The sequence below is a fragment of the Elephas maximus genome, chromosome X (genome assembly GCF_024166365.1).
Source record: "Elephas maximus indicus isolate mEleMax1 chromosome X, mEleMax1 primary haplotype, whole genome shotgun sequence".
Taxonomy (NCBI): Eukaryota; Metazoa; Chordata; class Mammalia; order Proboscidea; family Elephantidae; genus Elephas; species Elephas maximus.
In genome coordinates this window covers 174633152-174647384 of record NC_064846.1, presented here as the reverse complement: position 1 = coordinate 174647384, position 14233 = coordinate 174633152, and the positions used below count along the sequence as shown (strand labels likewise).

General features: G+C 41.3%; 1 protein-coding gene across 7 annotated transcripts in view; it reads right to left on the bottom strand.

Moving 5' to 3' along the window:
• Window positions 1–14233, bottom strand: part of NLGN4X (neuroligin 4 X-linked) — a 620760-nt gene that overhangs the window by 315170 nt on the left and 291357 nt on the right. For all 7 annotated transcript variants that reach the window (XM_049872280.1, XM_049872286.1, XM_049872283.1 and 4 more), the window contains 2 exons: window positions 13435–13603; window positions 10192–10281 (listed from right to left, as the gene is read on the bottom strand). The gene's annotated coding sequence lies outside the window, so the exon portion shown is untranslated. The remainder of the gene's footprint in view (window positions 1–10191; window positions 10282–13434; window positions 13604–14233) is intronic.

Here is a 14233-nt window from a genome sequence, read left to right as displayed (position 1 = left end):
TGCTAACAGAAAGATCAGCAGTTTGAATCCACCAGGCGCTCCTTGGAAACTCTATGGGGCAGTTCTACTCTGTCCTATAGGGTCGATATGAGTTGGAATCGACTCGACAGCAGTGGGTTTAGTGGCACAACGGTTAAGTGCTCCGGTTCCTACCAAAAGGTAAGCAGTTTGAATCTGCCCAGTGGCTCTTTGGGAGAAAGAGCTGGAGATCTAGATTGTCAGAGTGAATAAAAAAACAAGACCCAGATGTATATTTTCTAAAAGAAACCGATGACTGCCCTGACAGGGAACACAACAGAGAACCCCTGAGGGAGCAAGACAGCAGTGGGATGCAGACCCCAAATTCTCATAAGAAAGCCACCAGAGAGAGAAATCCTTCCCCTAGAGCTGGCACCCAGAATTTGGACTGTGAGAGGATTTGGGGTGTAAGAGAATAAACTTCTGTGGTGTTCCTGCTACAGCAGCACTAGATAACTAAGACAGAAGGACAGGAGATTCTAGTAAGGAAAAGACTGATAACTGTCTAGCCCATTGGTCTAATAATTCTCACATGTATCACGTTATCTTCTACCTCACTGAAATCCTCACTCTCACACTACCCAACTCCTATGGCCACACACAAATAAATTAATTCAGGAACACAAGTGAAAATCATGTTTTCAGCTGTTGCCGTGGAAAGGTAAAGAAGAAGGGAATATTAGCGAGCATTTCTAGGCAAAAGATCAGCCATCATTTACATCTAAAATATACTTAGTTAATATTTACTACAGCTCACCAGGTATGACATTGAGTAACCTTCCAGAAGAAGACAAAACAACTCCATTTCCTATTGGTATTAATTACCCACTTCTAGGAGGCACACTGAGTCAGAATTACTGCACACTCAAATTCTCACCAAAATGGAATCAACAAGCCCTCCTGGTTCCCACTGTCTAAAATGCCCTTCATTAAAAAGTTTAGCGAGGCAGAATAAAAACCACAATAATTGCTTGTGCTTAGTCAAGCATGCCCGTCTTCTAGATGATGAAACAAATGGCTGGGAGCATGGCAAAACCAGTCAATATGGTTACCCACGGCCAACCTGCTTAATTATGAACCTTAGCCCTAACGATCAGAGAGCAGGCAAAATCCATCTCTTGAACAGCTACAGGCGACTCATGCTAACAGGCGTGTGTCAGCGGTAGCTCATTTATTTTGTTGTGGAAGGCCATTGTGTCTCTTCCTGGTGCATATAAAGCTTCATGTGCAAAATCCCCCATTCAACCAAGCACCGCAGATTCCAGGTTATGGACACCTGCTCTGTCTTCAAAAGACTGTGGATGATTTGTTAATAGAATTGTTAATATGCAAACAAGGAGCCCTGGTGGCCCAACGGTTAGCACTTGGCTGTTAACCAAAAGGGTCATGGTTCAAACCCACCCAATGGCTCTTCAGGAGAAAGACCTGGCCATCTGCTTCCCTAAAGACTACAGCCAAGGAAAACCTATGAGGCAGTTCTACTCTGTCACATGAGGTCACTATGAGTCTAAATTGACTTGATAGCACCCAACAACAACAACGATATTCAAACAATTTATTGTTGATAATAACTTATTACATATTGTGAGACGAAATTACATATTGACGTAGGCATTGATTTATGGATCTACCCCACGGAGAATCATGCCATGTCCGAAAAAAGAGGTTGGCAAACTTTTTTAGGAAAGGGCCAGATGCTAAATATTTTAAGCTTTGTAGGACATGGGTTTTCTAGGGTAACTGTTCAACCCTGGCTCCACAGCGCAAAAGAAATCGTAGGCATAAATGTAAATGAATGGGCATTGTTGTGTTCCAATAAAACTTTACTCACAAGAACAGGTGACTAGCCGACATATCATAGTTGGCTCACCCCACAGTAAAACATGGATGTGGTATTATTATGTATGGAGAGCTGAATTTGTGTTACCCTCTAGAGATCAAACAAAATTATTGTATGTTCTTATTGTTAGGCACCATTAAGTAGATTCTGACTCATGGTGACCTCATGTGACAGAGTAGAACCGCCCTATAGAATTTCCCAGGCTATCTTTTTTTTTTTTTTTTTTTTTATCATCTTTACTGGAGCAGATCACCAGGTGTTTCTCCCATGGAACCACTGGTGGGTTCAAACGGCCAACCTTTCAGTTAGCAGCAAAGCACTTAATCATTGTGCCACCAGGGCTCTTTATCGTATGCATAAAGAAGTTATAAATTTTGCAAGATGGCCCATTTAACTACATACACCTTCTCTTTTTCCCTTTTTGAAATTTACATTTTTGGCAGAAAAGAAGAATAAATTAGAAAGAAAAAAAAAGACAACATAGTATTAGTGCAAATGAAACATATGGGTGTGGGAGATAGTTGAATGAAAAAGGATCACAGGGCCAAAAACCAAAATAAAAATTTTTTTAAGTCAAAAACTGTAACAGAGCAAAACTTTCCTTAAGAGTTATTTTAAAAGTCCTGCATTTAACTTGTCCCTTACACATTGCAAATGTACAAAACACATAAACTGTACTCGGGAGTCACTGGTTGTATCCTTGTGTGTTTAAGTAAGTTGTTTTTAATAAAAAAATGTGAAGAACATATTCATACTTGCCGTAAATTTACCTTCTGAATCTAAAAATCATTCATATGGTTGAACTAATCTTCTATCAGCTTTTTCAGAATTCTGCCTGTTTCTGGGGAGGCATGACACTCTGTTTTCCTTATAAATTTTAAAGACAAAAAAATCAGATCTGGGCACCACAAATGGTCAAGCGCTCGATTTTTAGCTGGAAGGCTCATGGTTGGAACCCACCCAGAGGCGCCTTGGAAGAGGGGCCTGGCATCTGGAGCACAGGGATATTCTACACAGACATGGATTCACCGTGCTTTGGAGTCGGCTCCGTGGCAACTGACAACAACAAGAACAACTTAAAATACTGCCTTTAGAGAAGTTTTAGCCCTGGTGTCACAGTGCTTAAGCATTTGGCTGCTAACCAAAAGGTGGTCAGTTAGCATCCTACAGCAGCTCCTTGGAAATCCTATGGAGCAGTTCTACTCTGTCCTATTGGGTCGTTATGCATCAAAATGAGTCAATGCTAACTGGTTTGGTTTTTTTAATACTACATACAACTTATTCCAGCTAAGAATAGCATACCATTTAATCCCTGAGAGAAGGACACCATTCTGCAGGGCCTCCATCTCAAGTAATAGCGACCCCACAGGACGAAGCAGAACTGTCCCACAGGGTTTCCAAAGAGCATCCGGTGGATTCAAACTACCAACCGTTTGGTTTGCAACACAGCCCTTTAAAGGCTTCCATCAAGCATGTAGGAAGTAAATCTGCGCATGTGAACCACCCTGCACATGTGCATGTACACACATACCCTGCCCTGGCTCCTACCCCTTGCAGGATGTGGCATCCATATGGGGAGCCAGACGAACAGGAAGTGATGTCATGGGTAGGTGGAGCTAGGGTCATAGACCTAGTCTCCACTGAAGGAGCTTAAGTGAAAAATCTGGGACTGCCACACCCATGCGAAGACCTATCTTTAGTTCCTTCCTGCTCTAAGGATCCGTTGTTTTCCCCAGAAGCCAAGGGAATCTCATCAGCCATCCAGTCCCTCCTCTCCCTGAGCTGATATCACGCCCTCCCACCTTGTTCATCCTTCCTGGGTTTGGGAGTAGAATAGTCCCAGTTTAGTCCCAGTTGAGGAGAACCAGAGGGCTCCAGGGGACTGTTTTTTCAGAACGGGGAATATCTTGGCCTCAGAATGAAAAACCAATTGATAAAAAACAGTCTTTCACTTGAAGCAGCCCAACTAAATATAAGGACAAAGATGAGCTATGAGTTGGTAAAATTAATTAAATAAATTTGGGGAGGGGGAATTATTGAACTTAAAAATCAACTGAATCATATACTCATCATTTCCATTTAATTCATATCTTATATGTAGTCCATAATAATACCCTGTTCATTTATTTAAGAAATATTTTTTCAGTTTCCTACGACATGCCAAGCATTCTTCTGATTGACAGAGAAAGAGAAGGGACCAAGAGAAGCATAAAACTCCTCTTTTCCTCTGGAGCTACCATCATCCATCACAGTTTACATAAAAAAGATTAAATACTAAAGTTTTATAATTAGTCTTTTTTCAAATTCCTATTAAACGTTCATTTAAAACCTAGTTACCTAATACAGACTTTATTTTCCCCATAGCTATGTTCATCTTCTCTTTTAATTTATGAGACACCAAAATACTCCAATTATTTCCTAGGTACCTTAAAGTTGTATATTTTACAATTTATTATCTTTTGCACCACTCTCTGAATGGGGGGGGGCTATTATATGGAGTGAGCAAGAATTTCAAGCACAATTTACTCCATTCTCCATCTTTGAAATGTCCTATGAGAATCTTAGATGTCTTTGGAGTACAATTCAAATACTGGCAAATTCCCTAACATCTAAAGGACAGAATTTAATGTCTATATCCCATTTGCTGCACCACAGAACTACCCTATGTCCCTCTAAATCACAAAACGTTTAATAGAAGATTCATTTGAGTAATATGTATTCAGAATGAATTACAGTATAAGCCAACCATATCAGTGTTCAAATTTACTGGCCCCTAGGATTACACTTAATGGTCCAATTGGAAAAATAACTGTACCAATATGCAACATCTTGAAAAATGGAGAAAATATTGACCTTGTCAAGGGTTTCATTTTCCTTGAATTCATAATCAACACCCACAGAAGCAGCAGTGAGGAAATCAAACTACAAATTGTGTTGGGCAAATCTGCTGCAAAAGACCTTTTTAAAATGTTAAAAAGCAAAGATGGCACTTTGAAGACTAAGGTGCACCTGACGCAAACCATGATATGCATGCAAAAGCTGGACAATGAATAAGGAAGGCTGAAAAAGAAATGACTTCAAATTATGGTGTTGGCAAAGAATATTGAATATACCATGGACTGCCAGAAGAAGAAACAAGTCTGTCTTGGAAGAGATACAGCCACAGTACTCCTTGGGACCGAGGATGGGGGGACTGTCTCACATACTTTGGACATGTTATCAGGAGGGACTATTGGAGAAGGACATCATGCTTGGTAAAGTAGAGGGTCAGTAAAAAAGAGAAAGATCCTCAATGAGATGGATTGACACAGGGGTTGCAACAATAGGCTCAAACACAAGAATGATTGAGAGGATGGCACAGGACCAAGCAGTGTTTCATTGTGTTGTGCATAGAATCGCCGTGAGTCAGAACCAATTCAATGGCACCTAACAACTACAACAGGATTACATTAGGAGCCCTTGTGGTGTAATGGTTAAGCTAGCAGAAAGATTGGTGATTTGAACTCACCCACTGGCTCTGTGGGAGAAAGACGTGGCAATCTGCTCCCATAAAGATTATAGCCTAGGAAACCCTACGGGAAACTTCTGCTCTGTTACATGGGGTTAAGATGAGTCCAAATGAACTCAAGGACACCCAACAACAGCAATAGGATTGCCCTGCTCATCAGAATCTTCAGCACCCTAACAAATTCAGTTCCTTATAGTACTGAACTTCCTAATTCCTGGCTCATCCCTTCCACTTTTCTCTGATTTAGAAATGAAAATTATGGTTTCAGGAATGGCATGCAAGAAATTATTGGTCATCACATTTAAACTGGACCAAGTCATCCTTAGGAGAAGATAAAGGAATTTCTAACATAAAATCACCAAACCATTCTAGACTATTATGGAAAATCCATTACAAAGAATTTCCCTTAACAGGAGTTACAAAACCAGAAAATATGCAGTCAACTTTGTGTGGAAAAATTGATTAAACTAGCAGAAATAAAAAAAAAATTCAAGTATTAATATGCTTAAGAAAATATTTGCGATTTCTAGCCAGCTGTTGTTCTTTATTTAAAATCCCAGGTTCTTCACGGTGAGAAGGGAATGCCTTACTCTCTAGTCTTTAAATCCCTAGAAAAGGGTGTCATGCTTGGTAAAGTGAAGCATCATCAAAAACTAAGGTGCACCCTCCGTGACACAAAAGCTGGGACGATGAGCTCAGAGACACCAAGGATCATGAAGACAGCACAGGACAGGGCAACATTTTGTTCATTTGTATATGCATGCAAAAGCTGGGCAGTGAATTAGGACGACCAAAGAAGAACTGATGCCTTTAAATTAGGGTATTGGCAAAGAATATTGAATATACCATGGGCTGCCAGAAGAACAAACTAATGTGTCTCGGAAGAAGTACAGCAAAAATGTTCCTTAGAAGCCAGGGTTGAGATTTTGTCTCACATACTTTGGACACATTATCAGGAGGGCCCAGTCCCTAGAAAAAGTCATCATTCTTGGTAAAGTAGAGGGTCATCAAAAGAAGAGGAAGACTCAACAAGATGGATTGACACAGTGGCTGCCACAAGGGGCTCAAACAAAGCAACGATTGTGAGGATGGCCCAGGACCGGGCACTGTTGAGTTCTGTTGTACATAGGGTTGCTGTGAATCGGAATCAACTCGAAGGCACCTAACAACAACAACATACATAAGATTGTCATGAGTCAGAGCCAACAGCAAACTAACAACAACTAGTCTTTAAACATATCGAAAGCTAATAATCAGCTAATTAACAGCAGACCAGGCATACTAAATGGATGCCCTGATTCATCAATCTGTGTGACCTTCCTGTAATCCTAGCATCCTTCTTAAGAGACAATAACTCCAACTGAAAAGGCACAGTGCTTTCAGGTCTTGCTCACTGTCTTGGGAATGGTGAGGCAGGAAATCTCCTCTGTCACTAGTTTTCATCAGGCCCGTTCATCTCTGCAAACAATATAGGAAGCTCCAACACAGGATCAGTACTCATCAAAGTCCACCCAAAATCACTGGGGAAACTATTCCAAAGCCTTACCCTTAGCAGACGTGCAATCACCCATGAAGCCAAGCTGATCGCAGACAGCCTCTTGCAGACCTGACGTGGTTCCTGCCCAGTAGAAGCCAATGCAGATTAAGCATACGTGCATATTGTCAAGCAATAAGGAATCTTTCTACTTTCGGAAGTTCTCATCTCCATCCTCTGATTGTGCACTTCATACAATGTCCCCTTTGGGTATCATAATGGGAGCTGTCATCTTATGAGCTGGCGCTCATCTACAGCTTCCAGTCTGATGCCAGACCTATTACTACTGCTTCTCTTTGCAACAGGACCAGCCTGATTATATTCAACTGAGGGCTTCTTGCACTCAGGCTACGGGAGTGATTACAACCACAGCTGCGCTGGGTTGTTGTTCAAAAGGCTGGTGATTTGAGAAGAAAGAAGGACACATCGGAGACTTCACGCCTCGTTATTTATTAATGCTCTTTCAGAGTTAGAAAAAGAAAAACTGATGACTGGTTCAGGAGAAAAGGAGCTCTCGTGGTGCAGTGGTTAAGCGCTGGGCTACTAACCAGCACCAGCTGCTTCAAGGGAAAACGATTTGGCAGTCAGCTTCCATAAAGATACAGCCTTGGAAACCCTATGGGACGGTTCTACTCTCTCCTATAGGGTTGCTATGAGCTGGAATCGTCTAAAAGGCAATCAGTTTTGTTTTCGAGTTTTTTTTTTTTTTTTTTTTTCCAGTTTAGTTCAATAGATGAAGGGGTTTACATAACGCTTGGTTACTGACTATTTAGCTTTACATGCTAACGAGAAATATTTGTATATATTGATTACCATTCGTAAAATAGATAAATCTATACAAGATAAAGGAGCCCCAGTGGCACAGTGGGTAAGAGCCCAGCTGCTAACCAAAAGGTCGGCAGTTCAAATCTACCAGCTGCTGCTTGGAAACCCTATGGGACAGCTCTACTTTGTCCTGTAGAGTCACTGTGAGTCGGAATCAACTCGACAGCAAAGGGTCCTATACAAGATAAATAGGAGCCCCGGTGGCGCAATGGTTAAATGCTTGGCTGCTAACTGAGAAGTTGGCAGTTCAAACCCACAAGCCGCTCCTAGAGAGAAAAATGTGGCACTCTGCTTCCATAAAGATTACAGCTTAGGAATCCTATGGGGCAATTCTGATCTGTCCTGCAGGGTCGCTATGAGTCAAAAGTCAACTAGATGGCACATAAGAACAACTTACAAGATACAGATAGCAAACACCAGATCAACCATTCTCTCAACTATGATCCTCTCCCAAATTTCAGGTTAATAATAAAAAGAAGGGCAGAGATTTTCTCTTTCTTTATAGATTACAACTAACTTTTGGGGTGCGGAGGACAACTTTTGTTCTATGGCAAAAACATGAAGAGCGGTTGGGAATTCAACTACACAAGAGTTCAATAAAAGCCCCGACCGTGACAATCTCCCAGAATCCAGGAAATCTACACTGTTTCTTTGTTTCCATACAGAGTAAACAGAAATAGGGAAATCATCCAGCCAAATTTAGAGACATGCTCAAGAGCATCTGAGATCTAAATGTTGACCAGTGCTTGGAATCTATGACACTCAAGCTGATAAGAAAAGTGATGGATCACCAGGATTTACCTGATAGAAATGCTACCTGAGCAGAGCTTCAACTAACACCTGGAGACATAAACACCGGAATCATTTACTTTAAACCTATTAAGAAGGAAGAGGACCCTTTTTGAAATTTGGGTGAGGAAGAGGGTCCAAACTTTTAATAGCTGCATTAACATTGGCTCACAACTATACATCAAAAATGTGTGACAAATTGTTGAGAAGGCATATTCTTTGTTCATATTTTCACCACAATAAAAAATAAATGTATCACAATAGTCTAAAGGTAGAAACAACCATAATGTCTATCAACAGACAAGTGAATAAACTAAATGTGGTCCACCCAAAAAAAGGAGGAGCCATGGTGGCACAGTGATAAAGAGCATGGCTGCTAATCAAGAGGTAGGCAGTTCAAATCCACCAGCTGCTCCTTGGAAACCCTGTGGGGCGGTTTTACTCTGTCCTATAGGGTCTTTATGAGTCAGAACGACTTGACAGCAATGGGCTTGGGCTTGGGCATACAATGGAATATTACTCAGTCATGATGCATGCCACAACATGGATGAACCCTGCAAACATACGAGTGAAATAAGCCAGCCACAAAAGGGCAAATACTGTATGATCTCACTTATATGAAATAAGCAAATATATAGAAACCAAAGATTATTAGTGGTTACGGGGTGGAGGGGGGAGGAGGAAGGGGAAGATTTTGCTTAGGGGGACAACCGAGTTTATGCTGATGGTGGTGGAATAACTCAGAAAAGGATGCTGAGAATACTTGCACAACTTGAAGAATGTAATCAACGTCATTGACTTGAACGTGTAGAAACTGTTGAGATGGTATATGCTTTATTATGTATGTTTTCACCAGAATAAAAAAATAAGGAAAAAAATGTATTCTACCCATCTCCCATGCCTTGGGTTCTGCTCTGTTTCCAGATTTCAGGTAGTGGACCCTGGCCTGGTCTCTCAACTTACAACGGCAGAACACACACGTCTGACTTTTTGGATCCCACTCTGCAAGGACTACAAAAAGTAGAAAAAGATACCGGGGTTATTCAAATCCTTGTGAAGAACCCAGTGGGTCAGGGGCAGCTCAAGACTCTTACTCTAGAACTGAGTGGCTTCTGGTCAGTACCGGGTCCCAGGGTGGATTTCTGAGAGCTTTATACGAGGCAAGTCAGAAAGGGGAACTCTCTTTTCGTATTTCTTGATTATGAGATATATTCGGCATTGCAGCTATTTTGAGGAACAAATGGTTAGAGCAAAACTCTAAGTTCCTAGTGTATATAGTTAGTACACTCCAAGTAAGCTACAAATCATTACCTTGAACTTCTGTTAATTCCAAGTAAATCTGAAATAAAAATTATGTTTATGCAAAGTAATAAGGTGTCCCTAGTAGTGCAATGGTTGAGCGCTTGTCTGCTCATCAAAAGGTAAGCAGTCGAACCCACCAGACACTCCACAGGAGAAAAGACCTGGCAATCAGCTCCCATAAAGATTACAGCCTGGGAAACCCTCCGGGTGGGTTGAAATTGAACCAACCGCACACAGCAACAACAAACAACCCAGAGTACTGTGAAAGCACACTACACTCAGCACAACCAGGGTAGAAATAAATCATTAAAATAACTCATCAATACAACGCTCAGCAGAGTGCAATGATCACCAATAGTCATTCTTTGTACTTACCTTTACATGGTCCTTCTGAGAAGAAGCCCTTAACAGTGCCCGCAGGGAAAGCTACTTGGTATCTTTTCCATCTCAGTACGTTTTTTTTCCCTTTATGGAAAAAAAAAAAAAAAAAGAACATGAACTGTTCATATACTCAACAACATCGACTTCTTTATCCATTCACCTGTTAATGGACATTTTAGTTTTCAGTTTTGGGGTATTATGAATAAAGCTATCGTGAACATTCATGGAAAAAAAGAAAAAGAGAGACATTGTTGCACATAGCAAAAGAGATGATGCTATTGTTTCAAAAACAATGATACATTTCTTATAAGTTATCTTATGAGTATTGTAAGAACTACTTGGGAACAGCATAAAATAACTCTTAACTTGCTCACCAGTAAGTAAAACAAGCAGCCAAGAGAGGACAATTACATAACCATGGCCAAATTTGTGCCTGGCTGCTACCCAAAGCGTGGTGGTTTGAACCCACCGAGTGGTTCCTCGGGAGAAGGACCTGGCGATCTGCTTCTGTAAAGGTTACAGCCTAGGAAACCCTGTGGGTCAGTTCTACTCTGCAACACATGGAGTCACCATGAATTGGGGGCTGACTCAAATGCAGCTGACAACAACAAAAATATTCATGCATTTTAGTACAAATACAGTTCGAGAATGCAAACAAATGAGAAACCCTGCACTTGCCAATGTACCACTCATCTACATTAACTTGTGTATCATTACATTTACCTTGAAGAGAATAATCGAGCGCACTCCTATATCAGATATAGCACCGTGGTTAAGCGTTTGGCTGCTAACCAAAAGGTCGATCCACTATCGGCTTCTTGGAAACCCTATGGGGCAGTTATACTCTGTCTTATAGGGTTGCTATGAGTCGGAATCAACTTGAAGGCAATAGGTTTTTTTTTTTTAATTGAAACTAAGAATTAAATATCATTAAGAAATTTGAGAAAAGCCCAGTAGTGTTTTTAGAAATCATTGATTTGCAAGAACTAATTACCCAACTGTAGAGATTTATACCTCAGCAGTGGGTAATAGTGCACAGGGTTCCACCCTGCCCTGGAATCTTTGCTCTCTTGCCATAAAACTGGTCCATATACGTTCAGTAATCATACCGGGACTGTTTAGCTCTTCTCTTATCATCTCAGCAGTTGCTGGCTAAACACTCAGCTGTCAACCAGAAGGTTGTAGGTTCAAGCCTATGTTTGTCAGAGTAGAACTATACTCCACAGGGTTTCAATGGCCAGTTTTTTGGAAGTAGATTGACAAGACTTTCTTCCAAGATTCCCCAGGGTCTACTCTTGGTTAGCAGCTGAGTTTGTTAACTATTTGCACTATCAGGGACTCCATTTTATCCACATATTACTAAAATCTGATGAAACAAGATATTCATTTCATAAGGTGTTTGATGTATACTTGTCCAGAATGTTTTGGTTCCCTGGAGAGAGCTCTGTTCACACACACGAGTTCTCTCCAGGAGGACTGTACTCAGAGCTGCTGCATTCCTGGCTGGGAAAGTTTCTGCCCTTCCCGCTTGCCTTGTCCACCACCTCAGGCTCTTCTCTTACTGGGCCGCGTGTACTCAACGACATCGACTTCTTTATCCATTCACCCGTTAAAGGACATTTTAGTTTCCAGTTTGGGGTTACTATGAATAAAGCTATCGTGAACATTCATGTACTATCTTTAGCACGGATAAGACTATTTTTCCTCTTACGTGAGGTTAAAGAATTTCACATAGTATTACAACTCAGAATGGACTCAGTGGCAATGGGTTTATGGGTTTTATTTTCTAATTGTTTTTTCTTCTGAAAAGATAACTGTTCTTGTGTGAAATCACTACATAGCATTTTTTCCAACTGCACTTTGTATTAGAACCTCCCTCTCCCTAACCACTAAAGAGTCATAGAAAGGCAGTGGCCCTTACTGTATCCATGTGGGATACCATTTTGTTGCTCCCTGGGTTGCACAAATGGTTATATGCTTGGCTACTAACCTAAAGGTTGGCAGCTCAAATCCACCCAGCAGTGCCACAGAACAAAGGCCTGGTGAGTTCCTTCCATAAAGATTACCCAGACCCATTGCCATCAACCTGATTGCAACTCAGAGCAACCCATAGGGTTTCCAAGGTTGTCATCTTTATGGAAGCAGACTGCCACAACTTTCTCCCATGGAGCCACTGGTGGGTTCGAACTGCCAACCTTTTGGTTAGCAGCTGACCTCTTAACCACTGTGCCACCAAGGCTCCTTCTGGAAAGTTTATAGTCCAAAAAGCCCTATGGGGTTCAGTTCTACTCTGTAACACATGGGGTCGCCATGAGACAGAATGGACTCGAAGGCGTCAGGTTTGGTTTTGGTCAAAATCAATGGTAATGCACAACATTCCCAACACTCTTTCCCTCAAATAATATCCCCCCACCACACACACACACACACACACACACACACACACACACACACACACTTCTCATTCCATCTCTAAAGCGTGACTCACTGAGCATCAACCCAACCAAACCCATTGTCATTGGGTCAATTCCAACTCATCGGTCTCCTACAGGACAGAGCAGAACCGCCCATGAGGTTTCCAAGGCTGTAATCTTTATGGAAGCAGACTGCCACAATTTTCTCCCCTGAAGCGGCTGGTGGGTTCCAACCACCAACCTATCAGTTAGCAGCCGAGCACTTAACCACTGGGCCATCAAGGCTCCTTCACTATGCATAGTGTTTTAAATAATCAGAGTAAGCCTTATTTCGTACTCTGGCACCTAAGTTATATGAAGCAGTCATGTGGCTAATAAGGTACTTGCGACATCGTACTATAAACTCTCCAGATTTAAAATCCTTTTTGATTTTACAATTTACTCAGGACTTAGTGACCTATTACAGAGGCTTGGACTAGGACTACAAATGACTGATTATTTGAAAGTTATTGTGAAATTACATTTCATCATCTAATTTTTCATATAAAGACTGCATCCTACCATATACATATCATTTGTAAAGATTTATAACAGACTTAGTAACTAAGTTACTGAGTCCTATACAAAAGAATACTTTTGAAAGCATGTATCACACGTGAGAATAGACTTTCAAGCTGCTGACTAAGGAAAGGCAGGTAAACAGGGGAAGTACCAGCAAAACTGATATTTATGAAGTACATATTGGTGAATACTGCCGTAACAATCTGACATCGTTTTAGCAGAATCTTGGAATATAGACCGTACATCAATAAAGCATACACACCTGTTGAGGAATATCACACGCTGAAGCCAAGAGTGGTATAATCCACACTACGATAACATTTCAGAGAGGGCTGCCCATATATTTTCATCTTTACGACCGAAGAACGTGGGGTTCACGGAGATGATCATAGCCATTCCAACTAGCCCCGGGTAGTGGGTCAACAAGGTACCTAAGAAATAAGGTACAAGGATGTAAATATTTCCACGTGGGAAGACAGGTCCATTGATGTGCCTCTGATATTTTCATATGATAGTAATATGATTGTCTTCCCTTTTATCAAAATAATTGCCACAAAATCTTATCTGAAAATCCAAAGTTTTTTTCATTTCGTAAGTGTTTGTTGAGCACAGACCATACCTGTTATGTGTCTCCTCCAAAATACGTGCTGGAATCCTGATCCTGTTGCCATGAGTCAAAATCAACTGGATGGCAACAGGCTTGGTTTGGGTTATACCCGTGTTTTTAATCATGTGGGAAATCGGGTTTTCTTTGTTATGTTAATTAGATCCAACCCAAGGAGAGTGAATTCCAAATCTAATTACCTCTGAGCTATAAAGAGAACAGATGAGACACACATGTGGGGGAAGGCAGACTCCATGTGAGGATGGCCTACAAGCCAAGGAACCAAGGAACTTAGGCACGCCCAGGGGTGCCGTCAAGGACGGAATAGGCCGGGCCGTGACACTGATTTGGACATTGGGCCTCCAGAACTGTGAGAAGCTAAATTCCTCTACTCTGAAGCCGCCCACGTGTGATATTTCTACGACTGCAGTACCAGGTAACTAAGACAATGCCTAAG